We start from the raw sequence: 17,534 nt of genomic DNA on the forward strand, positions 1-17,534 counted from the left end.
GCGGAGCATTTGGAGTGGGGGGCGGGGGATGGCAGAAGATGGCAGAGGTGGGGAATAGCCTTGATGTGTACAGGAAAGGTAGGAAAGCTTTTTGCCACAGGATACTGCTGTGGTCCTGAAAAGTAAAGTGCTATGGCAGGAGGACAGTGAGAAGTGTGGGCAGAGTTTGGCTCCAACAGTGGGAGGAGAAGGCTATTGTCAAGACCATACCAATGAAGACTAAACTCAGCAACATACTGACAACTGTAACGAAGAACTGAAAAGCCCCAACACTGCTCAACAACACTGATCTGGCATCAGTTTCCCTCTTTCTGCCCTTTCAGCCCAGTACACTCAATTCATTCATTTCCTTCTCTCAGGGATCTCCGCCCCGCACTTCCTGTTCAGTCTTTGAAGGCCTTTTACCCTGTGTTCTTTTGTTTATGGTACCAGGTAAATAAATTCCAGTAATTCTGTTATGAACAGAGTAGAAATCAACATTAATGCTACTTTTCTATGTAATTGTTATTATTTTATTTATTTATTTATTTATTTATTTATTTTGGACTTGGCAGAGTCAAATTGTACTGACCTGCAAGAATAAGTGAGTGTGAGGCTCCTGTGGCTCAAAGGAGTAGGGTGCCGCCCCCATATGCCGGAGGTGGCGGGTTCAAGCCCAGCCCCAGCCAAACACTGCAAAAAATAAAATAAAATAAAATAATAAAATTCTAACAAAAAAAAAAAAAAAAAGCAATAGGTGAGTGGTGTCTTGCAGAATAAAAATGCCTGGAGTCAAAGGGTTCCTAAAAGGAAAGCAAAAATCTTTTGGAGGTGTATTGCTTCTCACGGGATAAGGAAATGTGAAGCATTCTTATCTTGATCTCAAGGGCTGGAATAAATCCAGTTTGGATTACATATCCATCTATCCGTATCAATCTGTCCATTTGTCTTCCCATCTATTAGCAAATGCATATAGAGCACATAACAAACTGACAAATATGCTGTTAACACCCTAAAAGTTAAGTTAATAATATTATTAGACAATTAGAAGAAAGTTCAAGTATTAGCAACAAAGATAATAAAACTGTTGAACAATGGATGTGGATTATAAATGTTTGCTTTAATTGACTTATATAATATTTTATAAGTGAAACCTGGACTATAAAATTCCATAATGTCTTAAATAGTTCAATTAACAATCTTCATTTTGTTTCCATATATTTCAAAAAGTAAAACTTTAAGACTCGCATTAACTAAATGATTGCGGGAAATATTTCTTTCTCTCTTTCTCTTCCTTCCTTTCTCTTTCTCCCCTCACCCCTCCTTTTCTCTCTCTCCTATGTTGCTACAGTCCTGATTTGAATGCTGGGTTGCTATCAAAGAACCTAATCCAGGAATAAGTAACTGTTCAAACTGTAATTTATTTCAAATTTCTAGCACTTCTTAGGTAACCCTGGTGAATTAAGGTAAATTCAAGACCCACTTTATGGGCTTACAACCTGTACAACCACACACAGTCTCTGACCTAGCTATACCCTGTCACTATCTTAAAATTCGTGGTAATTTTTGAACAAAGACCCCATGTTTTATTTTACACTTCACCTCAGTAATTGTGCAGCCCATGTAGATAAAATTAGAAGTTTCCTTCTTGAAGGCCCAGGCTATTGAATTCATTAATAAAAGGAGACGTTGCTACAAATTCTCCATACAGGAAATGCTTTAGATAGTAAGTATGTAATTTTGACTAATCACTTGTAGAATGGTAGAATAAACAAACATTTTGACTGAGTTGAGTTCAGTGTTTTTCAGAATCGGTTATGCTAAAATTTGGTGGCACACCTGTGGATCTTCATTGCAATACTAACAGATTTACTCCCAAACAGATGTTAATTTATATTTTAAAGTCAGGGCTTTTCCATTTGTACAGACTAAAAAAAAATTTGAAAAGATAATTGCACAATTTATATGGAAAGTTTTATTGCTGCTGTCCAACAAGTATCAATCTAGGACTTGTTACATGATGAACACAGATAGAAACTAAGTGGAATTTAATCACCCCAGAAAGATTCTCCACTAAAACTAAAGAGAGATTGATAGCTAAATATAAAGATCTTGAATGGTAGCCAATTGAGCAATTGAGATAAATGGAAAACTCTTTTTGCCCATAATAGTAAAAATTAAATTCTATTTTGTATGCATACCTTCTTTTATGGTAATTTTTTTTTCCTTTTATTCATTCTCTTGGTTTCATAATTTTCAATGTTCTCCAAGGACATCAATCTTTTTTCTTTCATATCAAGACCAATTTTCTTTTGAATGAAATTACACAAAGTTAATTAAGTATATTTCACAATTGCAAATAATTTTCTAGAAATCTATGCTCAAAAGTACTATTGAGATTTTTCTGATGGGAAAGTGAGAATTCCACAAATTTTCCAAAAATCTTTGCATATTAAACAGTGTTATTTTATTTCATCATTCCACGAACCAAAACTTGAGCAATTATATATATTATCTTAATAGATGTTTTTGTTGTTTGGAAAACTGTACATCATACTTCATTGTTCCACCAAAGAGAATATGTCCATTCAAACATGTATCTCAAGACATAGCTGATGCTTTTTTTTCTTTTTTTGCACTAATGCTTCTTACTTTATTTATCACCTGCTACCTATTGAACTTTCAACATATCCCTATATATATTTCATATGCAGTGGTTGATATTGTCAACATTTTAAAAATTAGTAAATTAAACTTTGGGGAGGTTGCCTTTTTACATAGAAGAAATTTAAGCAATTGTTAAGCATATAGAGGTAGCAAAAGCAGAATTAAGAACTGAACTTGGATCTACAGAACTTCCAAGTCCATCACCTTTATACTGTATTACAAGAAAGTGGAGATTTTTGACCCATAATGAGGTTATTGGAAAGCCACTGAATTAGATTTGGCTTAATATATGCAGTCATCAGAATGGAAAGTGTATCATGGGTGTGCATCATAAAAAGTTTAAAGATACACGATACTTCCAAGTGTAGTATTTGTTTTTATTAAGCTCAATGAATTTCATGAATATTTGATATAACCTTAGGTCATTCTATAATATAGGAGTTAAAATATCATTCTCTCATATTGCATCACCTGGGTTCAAATTCCATTTGATCATTTGCAAGTAACTTCAGCAATTAATTTAATTTCTCTAAATCTAGTCTCATCTGTAAAATGTACTGTACATGTTAACTGTCTGTTAGCTATTTTGTAAGAATGAAAGTAATTTGATGTGTAAGAGCCATCCTACCTGGGACATGGGATGCAGGAAATATATGTTAGGTATTATAATCAAATTAGATTTTAAATATCTAAAATTTCTAGCTATATTTTGGAGTGTTTATTCAATTTAACCAAAGTGAATTTGAATCTATCCAATTAGTGAAAGATTACACATTACCAGAAATACTCTAATACAGTTGAGTTAAAAAAAAAAAGTGATTATATAGAAATTAAGGCAAGTGGTGAAATGTCTGGATACCCATTATAGCTAAAATCATTTTTCTTGAATAGGAGTAGTAGTTGTGAAAGTCAGAGGATGCAGAAGATGAATGAATCTTTTTTTCTAGCAATGATAAAGCTATCTATCTACATGTAAATCTAATGCATGCAATTTATATTCATTTTCTATACATCCTCTTCTCTGCCAATGACATTCTCATAATCAACATGTTGGTCTGGAAGTGTGGAAGCAAGACTTCCATATCTGTTAAGAATAGCAATTCTTGAGGCTGAGGAGACAAGATGGCGGACTGAAGCCAGCTTTCAACAAAGGCTCCCGTCCAGAAGGAGAGTTAAGGGACAGGAATTTAGTAAGTATCCTGGTGGACTTGAGCCTCACCAAGAGAGAAGGCTGAAGAACGCACATCAACACCGCTGAGGCAAGCTGTGATCACAAGGACGCAAACAAAAGGTACAAAATCCACCACCAAGCGGACGGGAGTCCCCCTCCCCCATGAGACCGGCTCGAGAGCCCCATAATTGAACAAGCGGGAAGAAATTAAAGGCCCTCCCACTACACTCCACGGGAGAGACCTTCTAAAAACTGGACCTACCTCCCCTACTGGGGTGCCGTGGCATTCTCCTGCCGGACATAGGGCTGAATAAAACTTTGGGAATCCTTTGCCGGCAACCCTGAATCCCCGGCGCTCCCCTCCCGCCCACTGAGGTCTGGAGGCCTGTCCCCTAGGACTTCGGATCCTTGGGTGATTTCTCAAGGGGAGTGGACAGTCCCCGAGTTGCGACTGGTCAGCATTGACTCTGAGGCGCGCGAGTGAGGAGAGGGCACCGGGCTGAGGGGGAGTCACGCCTCGCGGCACTTCCCTGCAGTGCAGTGCAGCAACCCTCCCCGGGCACAAGACTGAATAAGACTCTAGCCTCCCCGCTGGGAGCTGAGAGCCCCTACTCTCACTCGGGGTCTGAACGACTATCCCCCAGGAGTTCGAATCCTTGGGTGATTTCTCAAGGGGAGTGGACAGTCCCCGAGTTGCGACTGGTCAGCATTGACTCTGAGGCGCGCGAGTGAGGAGAGGGCACCGGGCTGAGGGGGAGTCACGCCTCGCGGCACTTCCCTGCGGTGCAGTACAGCAACCCTCCCCGGGCATACGGGCCCAAGACTGAATAAGACTCTGGCCTCCCCGCTGAGAGCTGAGAACCCCTACTCTCACTCGGGGTCTGAGGGCCTATCCCCCAGGAGTTCGGCTTCTTGGGTGATATCTCGAGGGGAGAGCACAGTGCCTGAGCTGCGTCAGGTCAGCGCTGACTCTGGGATACGTGAGCGAGGAGAGGGCACTCTGCTGAGGGGAAATCAAGCCTTGGCAGCACTTCCCTGCGGTGCAGTGCAGGAGCCCTCCCCGGACCATAGTATTGCGTAAAACTGAATGAAACTCTAGCTTCCCCCCGCCCCACTCCCAATCGGGGTCTGGGGGCCCATCCCCCAAGAGTTCTGATTCTTGGGGGATCTCTTAAGGGGTGTGAACCCAGCACAAACTGTGGCCGCTCAGTGCTGACTCTGGGGCGCGGGACAGAGGAGAAAAGGGTCGCCTGAGCGCCCACACCAGAGCAGCAGTTCCCTGGAGGTAGATCAACAGCCGTTTTTTCTTTAACGGCAGAACGCTCACTTCTGGATATTCTGAGGCCACACCCCCTGTCTCCCTGGGCAACCAGAGGAGGCCACCGGCGACACGGCTCACAAACCCGGGAAGCTTCCAGGGCGGGGCCTACCCAGAGAGGTGTTCAGACTCAATTCTCCAGCAGCAAAGACGTTTGAACTCAAAACAGCCCGTCTTCTGTAGGCGACGACAGGAACAGAGACACAACCTCACAAAGTTGTCTGTTCGGTTCTGTTCTGTTAGCAGCATCCATCACGGACGGGGCTAAGCCTGAGTGAACACCTCCTTCCCATCACCTGCATCAAACACTCAAAGATGTCAGGCCCCATCTCCTCCTGCTAGATAGCGGCAGTCTGCGGGGGCCTGGCACACTTCCTTGCGATTCAGGCAGGTGCAAATCCCTGGAGTGTCTGTTCACTGCAGGCAACTGGGTTAGCCATCTGCAGAGATACCAGTGACTGGGTCCGACGGAGGGGCAAAGTGGGGAAGGAGACGTCAACCTTCCTAGACTGCTCTGTTTGCTGGGTGGCTCCTCCTGACTCCACGCTGCACTGGGGTGAACTGTGTCAGAGGAGTCACCAGGCCCCTGTGATCCAGTTCCCAGAGACCTCTTGAACCCTTCCACCCGAGACAAGTGCCGAATGAGACAGTTGATTTGGACCTTTTGAACTGGGCTAATAGACTGAGGACTTTTCAGGCGGTGCCCTGGGTGTGCGATTGTAGGAAGGTTTGATTCTCCTTTTCCAACTGGGGCCAGAGGTGGGCAGGCGGGGTGACTTAATTGCTGATTTTTCCACACAGCTGAGACTTCAAGCCAGAGTAGAAGTTGCAATAGGATCGAACAGAAACCAGCTGAAAACAAGACAGAACCACTTTGCTCCACCACACCAGACAGGGCCCCAGTTTCTCAGGCCACAACACTGTACGGGCCCTCGATAAAACCCCAGGGGAAAAACCAAAGGGAGTAAACCATGGGGCGGAATCAGCGGAAAAACTCTGGTAACATGAATAACCAGAATAGATCAACCCCCCCAAGAAAAGATACGGCAGATGTGATTGAAGATCCCATTCATAAACAACTGGCTGAGATGTCAGAAGTCGAATTCAGAATTTGGTTTGCAGACAAGATTAATAAAATGGAATTAGGAATTCGAGGAGAAATTCAAAAATTGTCTCAAGAATTTAACGAATTTAAAGACAAAACCACCAAAGACTTAGACACACTGAAACAAGAACTTACAGCCCTCAAAGATATGAAAAATACAGTAGAATCCCTCAGTAACAGAATGGAACAAGCAGAAGAAAGGATTTCTGACATTGAAGATAAAGTCTTCGAACGCTCCCAATCTCTCAAAGAGGAAGAGAAATGGAGAGCAAAAATGGATCACTCACTCAGAGAACTCTCAGATAATTCGAAAAAAAACAACGTAAGGGTTATAGGAATTCCGGAGAATGATGAAGTGGCTGCCAAGGGCACAGAGGCCCTTCTACATGAAATTATGAAAGAAAATTTTCCAGACATGCCCAGAGAATCTGAAATTCAGATAGCAGACAGCTTCAGAACCCCAGCACGATTCAACCCCAATAAGCCATCTCCCAGACATATCATAATTAGCTTCACTAAAGTTAACATGAAAGAGAAGATTCTCAAAGCAACCCGGCGAAAGAAAACTATAACGTACAAAGGTAAGAATATTAGAATAACTGCAGATCTCTCTGCTGAAACTTTTCAAGCAAGAAGAGGCTGGTCATCAACTTTTAATCTCCTAAAGCAAAAAAACTTTCAACCCAGGATCTTGTATCCAGCTAAATTGAGTTTCATCTATGATGGAGAAATTAAATACTTCAATGACATTCATATGTTGAAAAAAATTGCCATAAGTAAACCAGCTCTTCAGGATGTTCTCAGACCTATCCTCCACAATGACCAACCCAATCCTATACCACAAAAGTAAACTCACTCAGAAACTTCGGATCAAACTCCAACTTCCACACTGGCGAAAGGATTAAAAATGTCCACTGGACCTTTGAAAAACTCGACACACAAAATTCCACCAGACTTCTCAATACTCTCCATCAATGTGAATGGCTTAAACTGTCCTCTAAACAGGCATAGGTTAGCTGACTGGATACAAAAACTCAAGCCAGATATTTGTTGCATACAAGAGTCACATCCCAACTTAAAAGACAAATACAGACTCAGGGTGAAAGGATGGTCATCCATATTTCAGGCAAATGGTAATCAGAAAAAAGCAGGTGTTGCAATTTTATTTGCAGATACAGTAGGCTTTAAACCATCAAAAGTAAGGAAGGACAAGAATGGTTACTTCATATTTGTTAAGGGTAATACTCAATATGACGAGATCTCAATTATTAATATCTATGCACCCAACCAGAATGCACCTCAATTTATAAGAGAAACTCTAACAGACATGAGTAACTTGATTTCCTCCAGCTCCATAATCATTGGAGATTTCAACACTCCCTTGGCAGTGTTGGATCGATCCTCCAGAAAGAAGCTGAGCAAAGAAATCTTAGATTTAAACCTAACCATCCAATATTTAGATTTAGCAGACATCTACAGAACATTTCATCCCAACGAAACTGAATACACATACTTCTCATCAGCCCACGGAACTTACTCCAAAATTGATCACATTTTAGGTCACAAGTCTAACCTCAGTAAATTTAAAGGAATAGAAATTATTCCATGCATCTTCTCAGACCATCATGGAATAAAACTTGAATTGAGTAACAACAGGAATCTGCATACCCATACAAAAACATGGAAGTTAAATAACCTTATGCTGAATGATAGCTGGGTCAGAGACGAGATTAAGAAAGAAATCACCAATTTTTTGGAACAAAATGACAATGAAGACACAAACTATCAGAACCTCTGGGACACTGCAAAGGCAGTTCTAAGAGGGAAATTTATAGCACTGCAAGCCTTCCTCAAGAGAACGGAAAGAGAGGAAGTTAACAACTTAATGGGACATCTCACGCAACTGGAAAAGGAAGAACATTCCAACCCCAAACCCAGTAGAAGAAAAGAAATAACCAAAATTAGAGCAGAATTAAATGAAATTGAAAACAAAAGAATAATACAACAGATCAATAAATCAAAAAGCTGGTTTTTTGAAAAGGTCAATAAAATAGATAAACCTCTGGCCAACCTAATCAGGAAAAAAAGAGTAAAATCCCTAATATCATCAATCAGAAACAACAAAGACGAAATAACCACAGACTCATCAGAAATCCAAAAAATCCTTAATGAATATTACAAGAAACTTTATTTTCAGAAATATGAAAATCTGAAGGAAATAGACCGATACTTGGAAGCACGCCACCTCCCAAGACTTAACCAGAATCAAGTGGAAATGTTGAACAGACCCATATCAAGTTCAGAAATAGCATCAACTATACAAAATCTCCCTAAAAAGAAAAGCCCAGGACCAGATGGTTTCACGTCAGAATTCTACCAAACCTTTAAAGAGGAATTAGTACCTATATTACTCAACCTGTTCCAAAATGTAGAAAAAGAAGGAAGACTACCCAACACGTTCTATGAAGCAAACATCACCCTGATCCCCAAACCAGGAAAAGACCCAACGAGAAAAGAAAATTATAGACCAATATCACTAATGAATATAGATGCAAAAATATTCAACAAGATCCTAACAAACAGAATCCAGCAACACATCAAACAAATTATACATCATGACCAAGTTGGTTTTATCCCAGGGTCTCAAGGCTGGTTCAATATACGTAAATCTATAAATGTAATTCAGCACATAAACAAATTAAAAAACAAAGACCATATGATTCTCTCAATCGATGCAGAAAAAGCTTTTGATAATATCCAGCATCCCTTCATGATCAGAACACTCAAGAAAATTGGTCTAGAAGGGACTTTTCTTAAACTGATAGAGGCTATCTACAGCAAACCCATAGCCAATATCATATTGAATGGAGTTAAATTGGAATCATTTCCACTCAGATCAGGAACCAGACAAGGCTGCCCATTGTCTCCATTGCTTTTCAACATTGTAATGGAAGTTTTAGCCACCGCAATTAGGGAAGAAAAGGCGATCAAGGATATCCATATAGGGTCAGAAGAGATCAAACTCTCGCTCTTCGCAGATGATATGATTGTGTATCTGGAAAACACTAGGGACTCTACTACAAAACTCCTAGAAGTGATCAAGGAATACAGCAGCGTCTCAGGTTACAAAATCAACATTCATAAATCGGTAGCCTTTATATACACCAACAACAGTCAAATTGAAAAAGCAGTTAAGGACTCTATCCCATTCACAGTAGCGCCAAAGAAGATGAAATATTTGGGAATTTACCTAACAAAAGACGTGAAAGATCTCTATAAAGAGAACTATGAAACTCTAAGAAATGAAATAGCTGAAAATGTTAACAAATGGAAAAACATACCATGCTCATGGCTAGGAAGAATCAATATTATCAAAATGTCCATACTACCCAAAGCAATATATAATTTCAACGCACTCCCTATTAAAGCTCCACTGTCGTATTTTAAAGATCTTGAAAAAACATTACTTCGTTTTATATGGAATCAGAAAAAACCTCGAATAGCCAAGACATTACTCAGAAATAAAAACAAAACAGGAGGAATCACACTACCAGACCTCAGACTTTACTACAAATCGATAGTGATCAAAACAGCATGGTATTGGCACAAAAACAGAGAAGTAGATATCTGGAACAGAATAGAGAACCAAGAGATGAATCCAGCTACTTACCACTATTTGATTTTTGACAAGCCAATTAAAAACATTCAGTGGGGAAAAGATTCCTATTTAACAAATGGTGCTGGGTGAACTGGCTGGCAACCTGCAGAAGACTGAAATTGGACCCACACCTTTCACCATTAACGAAGATAGACTCTCATTGGATTAAAGATCTAAACTTAAGACATGAAACTATAAAAATACTAGAGGAGAATGCAGGGAAAACCCTTGAAGAAATTGGTCTGGGTGAGTATTTCATGAGGAGAACCCCCCGGGCAATTGAAGCAGCTTCAAAAATACACTACTGGGACTTGATCAAACTAAAAAGCTTCTGCACAGCTAAGAACACAGTAAGCAGAGCAAGCAGACAGCCCTCAGAATGGGAGAAGATATTTGCAGGGTACATCTCTGACAAAGGTTTTATAACCAGAATCCACAGAGAACTCAAACGCATCAGCAAGAAAAAAACAAGGGATCCCATCGCAGGCTGGGCAAGGGATTTGAAGAGAAACTTCTCTGAAGAAGACAGGCGCACGGCCTTCAGACATATGAAAAAATGCTCATCATCTTTAATCATCAGAGAAATGCAAATCAAAACTACTTTGAGATATCATCTAACTCCAATGAGACTAGCCTATATCACAAAATCTCAAGACCAGAGATGTTGGCGTGGATGCGGAGAAAAGGGAACACTTCTGCACTGCTGGTGGGAATGCAAATTAATTCATTCCTTTTGGAAAGATATATGGAGAACACTCAGAGATCTAAAAATAGATCTGCCATTCAATCCTGTAATTCCTCTGCTGGGCATATACCCAGAAGACCAAAAATCACAACATAACAAAGATATTTGTACCAGAATGTTTATTGCAGCCCAATTCATAATAGCTAAGTCATGGAAAAAGCCCAAGTGCCCATCAATCCACGAATGGAGTAATAAATTGTGGTATATGTATACCATGGAATACTATGCAGCCTTAAAGAAAGATGGAGACTTTACCTCTTTCATGTTTACATGGATGGAGCTGGAACATATTCTTCTTAGTAAAGTATCCCAAGAATGGAAGAAAAAATACCCAATGTACACAGCCCTACTATGAAACTAATTTGGGACTCTCACATGAAAGCTATAACCCAGCTACAACTTAACAATAGGGAGAAGTGGGAAAAGGGGGGGTGGGTAGAGGGAGGGGAATCGGTGGGATCACACCTGTGGTGCATATTACAGGGGTATTTGCGAAACTTCGTAAATGTAGAATGTAAATGTTTTGGCACAGTAACTGAGATAACGCCGGAAAGGCTATGTTAACCACTGTGATAAAAATGTGTCAAATGGTTTATGAAGTGAGTGTATGATGCCCCATAATGATATCATTGTATACAGTTATGATTTAATAATAAAAAAAAAGAATAGCAATTCTTAAGTTATATGTCATATGACATATAAACACACATATATGTGTATATACATATATAATTACCTCTGCAAAACTATGAAAATTTTGTAGTTTTAGTAGAGGCACTGCTTGGTTCTTTGTCTAACAATTTTTTGAATAACAGTTGGTTTTCTAAAAAAAAATTAAATTGAATTATTCATAGAATAATTGTTTTTAGTTCAATTACTTATAATGCTGAAAATGCATTATAATGTGTAATTATATTTTTCCAACATAATTACTAAGTATAATGACAATATCTAATTCTTTATGAAACTACATGAAGAAAATTGTGCTGCTTGTGCATAATGTTATAATAGTTAAACTTTGTTGTTCAAAAAATTATTATGATTTGTTGTCTCAAATAGGCCAAATGATTATTTCATAGAGTGAGAAAATTAATTTTCTGTTTTGTGTGAGATAAAAAGCTGAAAATGAAAAATTTTAGAAATTCTAATACGACATACTTCAAACTTGTGTTTTTATGAATGCTATAATTTACTCATGACAGAATTTGGTTCTCACTGAAAGAAATGATACAAAATGTTTTGGGAAAATGTAATTCTCCTTTATAAAGAAGTCACACTGAGAATAAAATGACATGTGTCAAATTAGACATTCCTTGGATCAAATCATGTGTTATTTTTATGTAAGGATGTTTAGGAAGCCGGACCTTCTCTTTTTGGTCATTGCATCTCCTTCACTGATTGTTGCAGTGAATTCAACTTTACTAAATTATTTGGCATCTTATCTTCTTTACTTATAGGTAGTTAGCAAATCAGGAAATCGGAGTCATTCCACTATTGATGAGGTTTATAATTAAAAAGTAATTACTTTACAACTAAAATTTAAAGGAACATCAAGTAATAGTAACTCTAAATTCAAGTTTTCCATAGAACACAGTTTTAATACCAAAGGAAGAAACAAGATATGTTTTAATTATATCTATTCAACAGCAAAGCCTTCCTATATGCTATATAGTTCAACTATGTGCAAAGATGAATTATCTTGAATTGCTTCACTTTTTTTCCACATAATAAAAATACAGACCGAAATTTGCCTTGAAGAATATATATATACATATTTTGGGGCAGTGCCTGTGCCTCAAAGGAGTAGGACACCGGCCCCATATGCCAGAGGTGGTGGGTTCAAACCCAGCCCTGGCCAGAAACTGCAAAAAAAAAAAAAAAAATAATAATAATAATAATACAATAAAATAAAAAAGAATATATATACATATTTTTAGTGGATATTTTAGTAATGTGCATTTTTTTTCCACGTATGCATGCTGGAGAGCTACATTTGTTGGGGACACTCCACAATTTCATTAAAATGAATTTTTTTGTTTTAATTGAAAAAAAAATCACCGTATTTCAAAAGTATTAAACATACACAGTTAGAAGTAGGTCTCTGTAAATGGCTCAGAAGGAATCTAAATCACATCACGCGTGAAAAACACAGACCACCACAACAATGTAAGAACATGGGTTTTTCTTCCTCTAGTCTATTCTGTCCCCAGATTTATCTGAATGCCAACCTCAAACTTTTGGGGTGATTAGGCATTAGATTTAGGGTTCAGTTCTTTCTTCTAGTATGCAAAGAAAAAATATTTCATAGATGATGGGTATGAAATGACACTACTGAAATTTCTCTTCAAGCTAGAGCTTTTCTTTGTGATTTTGATTTATTTGAAATGATATATAAAACTTACTGCAAAACTGAAAGGGAAAAATGCATGAAGGACTCTGAACTTTCATTGGGTCCCCACGCCCAGAAAAAGTGAATTATTCATATACTTACTGATCTGCATTTTTAGGACACTGTTTTAATCACAAGTTTACTTTAGACTATTTAAGCAATGAGAGATGAAAGTAAGCTGATACAGAAAATTAAGTAAACGAACCTGAGAATAAGGTGAATATAAAATGTATTGGCAGAAAGTGATATAAAAATTCTTTACATTTTCCAGTTCTTGACTGGGATAAGGCATAATCAGGCACATGTCTTATACTGACTGATAATGTGAGAAAGATAAAGTACACTGGACAGTTTTAGGACTTTTTCCTCAGAGTGAAGTAACATGTTAGATCGTATGCTGAGAATCCAGCTGATTATGTATATTCTGGATACGTTATCTTTGGCAAATTAATACAAATATATATACACAGAAGACTCCAAAGTGTATACACATTTTAAGAAAAAAAACCCTATTAATATTGTAGTACTCAATATATTTTGATCACAAAAGTCACATTGAGCACCTTTTGTAAGGGCAGAAGTCCAATGTGACTTGAGTATCAAAAATTTAATACAGATTTTTCCTTTCTTAAAATGTGTATACATTTTTTGAAATTCTCTCTCTCTCTTGTTTTTATTTTATCCACCATAAAAATCTGAAAGACTTTTGAGTACTAGACCTTAAGGAAATGAGAATTCTCTGGATCACAAAATCCATGAAAGTACAGTCCACTTAATCTATGTGTCATGGTAATAATACATTGTTTAAAAAATACGTTTTATTTATCAGTTAGAAAACATTTCATGAGTTTTAATCATATATATGTATATACTCTAAAAATATACAGCTGTAAAATTAAGTGAATGATGGTTCAGATAATTTCTTAAAATGAATAATCTAATCACTGATTTACCCTTGGCTCAGAAGTACCAGAAAAGAAGAGTTAAATTGATGTATTTTTAATTATTTCTATGTTCCTAAATTTAATGAGTACAAATCAGGTAATATTTCCTGTCCTCATTGCCATCCAGGGAAAATCAAATCTTTTTCTGACCATTGTACCCCATACAAATTTCTTCTATAGACTCCCATAATTAATTTTCATCTAAATTTAAGGTGGAATTAATTTAAATGACTGAATGTATTAGAGTTCTGCAGAAAGACAGAAGCAGAAAGAAGAAAACTATATCCTTACATGGCAGAAGAGCAGAATAGAGTGAACTCACTCCCACAAGACCTTTTTGAGGCAGGATTAATCCATTCATGAGGTTGAAGCTCTTAAAACCTTAACACTCTCCATTAGGCCCCACATCCTCATATTGTTGCCTTGGTTAAGTTTCAACATGAACTTTTAGATGGGATAAGAACATTCAAACCATAGCACTGAAGAAGTACTGTATTTATAGTGACAGTCATTAAAAAGAAGAAAATAAAGAAAATTCTGACAAAATTTTCTGTCTCTGGGGGAAAAAGACAGATTTGCAGAAGCAATTTTAAAATTAAAAATGAACAAATAATTAGATTTATACTTGAAGAACTTTTGTTTGTTTTTCTTTGAAATATGATCATTTGAAAGTTTAGGGCTAAATGTAACATGGATATTACACAATACTTGAGTAGTGCTCTATTCACATGTAAAGGTAACTATATTTACAAGTTTACCTATTGTGAAATATTTATCTATACACTTGAAATATTTAGTTCCACTGGCTAACCTGAAAATTAATTGAGTAAATACAAAGTGGAGATTTTGTTTAGTCTCTGTAAAATGTGATTAAGTTTCACATTAGACATTTAAGAAGTGTGCCAGTGAAAGAACTCCCTGGAAATATGCCTGGTGACAGATTAGAAAGGATCAAGGTTAATGGAGTGGTTGGAAATGATACTTATACATAATACAGGTTGGAAATGAAGGATGTTATTTAAGAAAAAGATTACAGTAAGAAGTAGATGGGAAACAAGACCTCATACAGGAAGCAAAGTCTTAAATATCTATAGAATGTAAGAAGCAGGGAATAAAGTATTTAATAATATAATTATAGAATTAAAAAGAGATTGTTTCCTCTAGGTATATTCAGGTGTCATTAATCCTTCCCAAACTAGGAGTGAAAAGTTAGTTATTTGAGAATGAATATAATTTGTTTTAAAAATCTTGTTTCAAAATAAATAGCATTTCAAAATTATTGTTTGTCCTTTACTGGTTAAATTGCAATTCCCCTATACTTACGCACCTTTCTTCTGACCAGCCATTACTATGCACCTTTCTTTTATCACTTTTATTTTATAACGTAGCAGTGAACTTCATGATGGATTTGAAATCTATCATATTTGGAGAATGTGCTAACATATTCGTAGTTTACCTGAACACCTATTAAGCTTATAATTATATTTTAATGAAAATACAATTGATGATGAAATATGATATTCAAAGCAGAACTATATATTCAAAGCAGAACTACTTCTCAGGAAAATTGAGAAGTAGTTAAAAATTAGCAATATAGGTATATTTGTATTTGCAAAAGTTACTGCACTGAGTATATTGTATACCTCTGTTAACCCCACAGCATACAGATTGAAATTTGAAAGCAAGTGACATTTTAGAACTTGTCTTTAATGAATTTTTAATTCAAATGGGATCATTGAGCCTTGAGGAATATCTAACTCTATTATAATTAAAATTTAGTAAGAGTCAGGAAAGTGACTATTAAAAATGGTAAAATGATATGTTCTTGTATCTTTGAGACATTTTTGCTACCTTAAGAGACTGTAATCCTTTATTGATATGGCTTTATTCAATGTGAATTTTACTACCAACAAGACTTTTACTGGCAAATATAAAATGGTCCATACATGACTGGTAGTTGGTAGAAAGATACACTTCAATGGTTTTATATTCCATTTTGAATTTCATTATGAAAACTTAATACATACAGTCTTCAATTCATTAGGAGGGGAGTCCTTTAAAATATTATGAAGAAAAAATAAACTTTCACTGTTCATAAAATGTTCTATGTTTTCAAAATACATATTGCTTTTATACATGGTATTTGAGTGAAATTATCAGAAACAGACAGAAAAATAACAATGAAATAATAATAAGGTACAGTTTCTCAGATTTCCAAGATAACGAAGGCCCATTTCAGAGTGTTTTTATTCAAATAAAATGCCAGTATTTCTAATTATGACTTGGAAATCCAAAAATTACTTTCCACTTCAAATACGGAAGTTAATTCTTTAGTAAAACAAAAGAAAATGAAAGATTAAGATCATTCTACCATTAGAAAAAATAATTTTTTCCAACTTTTTAATGTTAAATTCAATTAAATTGAAGTGTTTGTTACTTTATGATTAGTTCTCTTTGTTTCTAGGCAGAACCATCTTATGTATGACAGTTCTCATATTGTGTGAAGTCTGCAAATGAAGAGAGAAAGACAGCATGTAGATAGGAAAGGAAATGAGAAAATATAGAAACATTGAGCATTGTGAACTAAAACTAGGTGAAATAAATTTGACAACAATTTTTCAAGAAAGAACTATGAGATATCTGCTTTACCTTAGACAAATAATGATTAGTTTTGCTTTCATCTTTCTGCATGCAGTAAATTCATACCTTCTTTTTTTTTTTAAGTGTTTTTTTTTTTTTTTTTATTGTTGGGGATTCATTGAGGGTACAATAAGCCAGGTTATACTGATTGCAATTGTTAGGTAAAGTCCCTCTTGCAATCATGTCTTGCCCCCATAAAGTGTGACACACACCAAGGCCCCACCCCCCTCCCTCCATCCCTCTTTCTGCTTCCCCCCATAGCCTTAATTGTCCTTTATTATCCTCATATCAAAATTGAGTACATAGGATTCATGCATCTCCATTCTTGTGATGCTTTACTAAGAATAATGTCTTCCACTTCCATCCAGGTTAATACAAAGGATGTAAAGTCACCATTTTTTTAAATGGTTGAATAGTATTCCATGGTATACATATACCACAGCTTGTTAATCCATTCCTGGGTTGGTGGGCATTTAGGCTGTTTCCACATTTTGGTGATTGTAAATTGAGCTGCAATAAAAAGTCTAGTACAAGTGTCCTTATGATAAAAGGATTTTTTTCCTTCTGGATAGATGCCCAGTAATGGGATTGCAGGATCAAATGGGAGGTCTAGCTTGAGTGCTTTGAGGTTTCTCCATACTTCCTTCCAGAAAGGTTGTACTAGTTTGCAGTCCCACCAGCAGTGTAAAAGTGTTCCCTTCTTTCCACATCCACGCCAGCATCTGCAGTTTTGAGATTTTGTGATGTGGGCTATTCTCACTGGGGTTAGATGGCATCTCAGAGTTGTTTTGATTTGCATTTCTCTAATATATAGAGATGATGAACATTTTTTCATGTGTTTGTTAGCCATTCGTCTGTCATCTTTAGAGAAGGTTCTATTCATGTCTCTTGCCCATTGATATAAGGGATTGTTGGCTT

This window comes from Nycticebus coucang, chromosome 15 (assembly GCF_027406575.1).
Source record: "Nycticebus coucang isolate mNycCou1 chromosome 15, mNycCou1.pri, whole genome shotgun sequence".
In the NCBI taxonomy this organism is placed as follows: domain Eukaryota; kingdom Metazoa; phylum Chordata; class Mammalia; order Primates; family Lorisidae; genus Nycticebus; species Nycticebus coucang.